This window comes from Wolffia australiana, chromosome 7 (assembly GCF_029677425.1).
Source record: "Wolffia australiana isolate 7733 chromosome 7, ASM2967742v1".
Taxonomy (NCBI): domain Eukaryota; kingdom Viridiplantae; phylum Streptophyta; class Magnoliopsida; order Alismatales; family Araceae; genus Wolffia; species Wolffia australiana.
In genome coordinates this window covers 18,940,920-18,945,963 of record NC_135841.1, presented here as the reverse complement: position 1 = coordinate 18,945,963, position 5,044 = coordinate 18,940,920, and positions in this window count along the sequence as shown.

The window sequence follows — 5,044 nt, the reverse complement described above, 5'->3', positions numbered from 1 at the left end:
ATTTGGCTCCCCTCTACGCTCGTTATGAGTCACCACACATTGCTGACACTCGCCACTGCCACCCGCTGGTGTTCTCTTGTAGATGGACCTCTAAGCGTGTCAATCATCGTCAATCAGAAAACTTGCTGATTTTTCTTGATAAACTTGGGCAATTCTGACAGGACTCAGTTCACCAAGGTCATGCACTCATTGAAGTGAACCAACTGTAGACTAGAAATCCATGCATGCTGATAGTCTCCACGTGCTCGACATTTTCCACACACACACATTTTCAAGCATCACTTAAGAAATTATCAAGGATATTCTAAACAATTGAATTCATTTCCTGCTCTTAAAATTCCTATTGAATTAAAAAAATATAAATAAATTCAAATCAATTAGATAAAACTTAAAAATCCTCTAGTTTTTTTAAATTAAAATACAATAAATTCATAAAGTCTGAATTAACTATTTTAAAAATGTATTTTAACTGAAAAATAAATATCTCATTATCTTCTCCCCCGTACATTTTAACCAATTGAATTATTGTGTAAATGTTTACCCTAATGTCTAATATATCAAGCCTGAAATAGATCTACTATTTTTGCATTTTTTAAAATCAAAATTTGAACACCCACTAATATCCAAGTGATCGAAGTCTGTATGGGAGCATATAATTATTTATACTCTGATGAAATGTTTTGACTTAGCATATGTTTCTCATTCTAGAAGTGCATTCAGTATCCCTCTATGTTCTGAAATCTGTAGAAGATCTATGTGGAATTTTTCTATGGATCGGTCAACTCAATGGTGATCAATGCAATCAGTAGGTCTCTTGGCACAAAGCAAGTTGACTAACAGACAAGGAAGGTCTAGGGATTGGGATGTCCAAAGACGTTAGAGACATCCTCCAAAAGTAGATACAATCACATATGAAGACACAATTTTCTGTTGAGCCTCTTTATACTGAACAAATTTAGAAAATGGAAGAACTATATTGTCAATATTAAATTCTCCTATAGGTGATGTATATGGCAGTGACAATGGCTTTACATGGATACCCCTTTAGCCAAATGCCATGATGTCTACAATTATTTTCTGCAAAGATGAACAAGGCAAAGATAGTTTTTTGTAAAACTCTTGGCAAGTGGATACACCCTTAGCCAATCATGCCACCTTTACTCATCATCCCCTCTGTCTTAAGGTGGCTCAGCTACCAACATAGGACACATGACCCTCCCTTTAGAAATCTAAATGATGTTTGGATCAGATGTTAGTTGCCCCCCAAATGGACCCTACATAACATGCATCTTGTGCATTCCTGTACATCATTATTTGGTACTTTTAATGCTAATTAATATTACATTATGATATTTTGAACATTACCCTGATATTGAACTAAATATTAATTCAACATTATTTCAAGGCTAATTACATCTTTTATTCATTTTTGACATTTCTCATTGTCAAACCATTTGATCTTAACCACATTTATTGACTTTAGTTATTTCAGATATTAGGTGGATGAACAATGAAGCAAAGATAAGAATAAGATTAGAGGAATATAAAGCAGCTTTAAAAGTTTCCCTAATTTGACTTTTCAAGTCAATCTGGTAATTCCTACACACAAATCTTTTCTGTCTAATTATTTATTGCAGGTGGCATGGATTAAAGAAAATAATATATTTAAAATCTTAATAGTAAAGTTTATTAAAAAAATTATAAATTAAAAACATATGAATTTTCAAAGTTATATTAGTTTTTTAGGTCTTTTAGGATTTTCAGCACCTAAAAATAAAAAATTAGACAGTGGACATGGGCCCACAACAGTAGCGAGGTGGATGTGCCTTGGTGGCAGCACTCTATCAAGCCAACATAACTACATACCCAAACTCTACATTTACGTGACAGGCCTTCCAATGGTCCAGTGGATATTGGTTATCCAAATGAATATTCAGTACATGGTTTATATAATCCGCCAAAAATAGAATATTTCCATATGGTATCATTATTTTGAAGTTTCCTGCAGGTTCATTTTGAAGAACTTGAACCATCAAATGAAGATATAACATTAAAGGCTTATTTGTAGAGGCAATCAATATGGACCCCCCAACTTGGCTGCTCCATGGTGCCATATCGCATCATCTGGAACAATGAAGTCTACAAATAGAAATGGACTACCAAGATCACTTATGTTCCTATAAATATATTTCGGCTTTTTCCCCTCTTCATGTCAAAAATACTTGAGAAATCCTTGATGAATCGAGTGTATAGTAGTGTAGTATTTTCTTTGGTAAAAATAGTGTCATTTAATTTTTGTGATTTGGTCACGCTCCTATTGGTGCAAAACTCTCAACAATATATCAAAAAATGATGGACAATCATTACACCCACATCGAATTACTCCAAAAACAAAGAATGAGGTGACTAACAAGCTTTGAATTTGATTTAAGGCTTACCTATTAATGGGTCTTGGTTAGAAAGATAAAATCTTTGTCACTTTGATTTAGAATGAGCTAAATTTTCATTTGTCCTGGCGAGACTCATGAATGACTTAGGGTATGGTTACCCATCAATAGCTAATATGTAATTCCAGTTACTACTGTATTGTAATATGGATTCTTGGAGAACATCTTCTTCACCATTTCCAATACCCTGGCCAGGGGCTTTATGGATCTTCTTCCTTGAGCCATCCCCATATACGGAGGGTGGATGATTCCATCTTCACCCTTGAATCACCTTCGCGTATTTCTTGTTATATATAAGAAAGGAGTTTTTTGACCCTGACATGAATCATCCTGATTGACATTCATAGTTTAGAAAAAGTTGAAATTTTATCATTCAAAGAGATTCACCATTCTCTGGCTAAGAACAAGATGCCTTGAAGAATATACCTATGGGTGCTTAAGATTAATTTTTTTACGCTCTCATGGGAAGTTTTTTTTGGAACCATATTTCAAAGGTGGAACGTAAAAGGTGTATTCTGTAAATTTTAAAAGTATGTCATGGAACCATTGTGTGAAAATCTACATCTTCAAATCCCCATTTGCCATACATCATATCTACTCTGAAGTGTGTGGAGAAGAAGTACATTATTTAAGAGTCTGACTTCCCTAACCCTCAGATTAGAATAAATCTCAAATAATCATTGCTATAAAATAAGAATATAGAAAGTCATGATAGCTGCAGATTGAAAAAAATGGAAGCTCAACAAGTTCTAGTAGGAAGGTCTCACTTTATTATTTCCAATAAAATGGGAAGCATCAAGAATTAGCATCCAAGTGATCTTTCATTTCATTCACTTTGTTTAGTTCCAACAAGCTCTCTTAGTTTTGATGAATATTACTTGAATTGAACCTGCTTATAACCATAATTAACATGCATATACATGAATCATACTTTTCATCCATGGGTTTGGGAACATGTGTAGAGAAGTTAAGCTCCTAGAGCGGATCAAGAGCATGTTTGAGGTGGAACACATGTGATTTTGAGCAATGTGGATTCAATTTCAAATTGGGGAGACTGTTTAGTTGGTGATTAGATGATGGAAAGTCAAAGGGTTGAAGCTCTATGCTCCAAAGGTTGAGGGATGAGTGAATTGAGGTCCCCCATTTCATCAGCTCAAAATAACGGATTCCACTTATGTATTTTGTCTCACCATTAGCCTACTCTTATTTCAAGATAGGGGTGAGTCATTCTCCAAGTCCAATGAACTGAATACGCCGTCTTCCACTACCTCATTTTTCCCACACATTTCACATTCGGCCAATGACCACCTTACTTCCACTACCGAGGATATGCCTATCTCCCAAGTACGTCTATCTTCCTTTCCACGGTATCACTATGATATTGCCTCTTCGACTCTTTTTCTGTCTATGATTCGCTCTGCATTATCTCAATCTTATTCTTTTGTCCATTCTCTCTTGACCAATGTGATTGATATGTCATTCATGCTAGTTGTGCTAAGATGATTGGAAACCACTCAATGGAAGGTGTGTTACTTTTTTATGTTCCTCTTCTATTTAAAAAAGAAGAAGAAGAAGAAGAAAAAATGTAACATTGAGAAAAATAAAATAAAATAAAAAAGGAAAGAAAATTTGGGAAAGAAGAAGAGATAGAAGAAGAAGAAGAAAAAAGAGAAGAATAAGAAGAAGAAATAGAAGAGGAAAAAGGAGCTTAAGCGTGTATGAGTTTCTTATGTTAAATTTCCCTTCATGGTCATATTGTTCTACATCTTTGTATCATCACATTGGTCCATCTTTTCTATCTCCCCCATTTCTTCTAAAATCTTGGGAGTAGGTTATCTTAGGTAGCACCACATCTCCTTGACCGTACATTCATCCCATTGTTAACACCTACCCCATTCCCTTCACGAGACTTCTATTGTTCCTATCACAATTCCAAAGATTTTGCCGTCTATTCTTCTTGTTATCATCCATATTCTGTGTTCAACAGGAGGAGGAAATTGGCTTCTACTATTTTTGGGTAGGAGAAAAGCTAATGGAGAGACAAGTACTAGGTGGCCGCCACCCCGTGAGAGAGTGATCTAGCTTGCGAGAGATGTGAGGCCAGCTTCAAATGAGTGCAGCGAGTTTACCTTAGGAGTATAGCGTCATACCTAGCAACAAGTTCACTCCCTTTTCACCTACTTAGGCATCCAAACCAAGGAGAAAGGAATCCCATATTCCTGAAAAGGTTGAAGCTCAATTTGTCACTTAATGTTTCGTCTCAGCTTGTGATTGATATGTCTACCACTTCCACACTTGTTTTCTTTCACTTACAGGATGAAAAATGAAAATTTGGCACAATACTTAGATGTTGCTAAGGGATTAGCTATGTCTAAGTAGGGGGGTATATGATAACACCCTAAATTCGGTCTTTATTTCATGTTATGAGCCCAATTTTATGCATTTAAAGAGCTTAAAATGGTATCGTTATCATATATTTACGTAAATTTAATGTTTTCAAGTGATTCCTGATTTGTCCCAAATTTTCTGTTAATTTTATGAATTGTAAGGGATTTGTTTGAGCTTGAAATAATTTTTTAAATGAAAATGACAAGTTT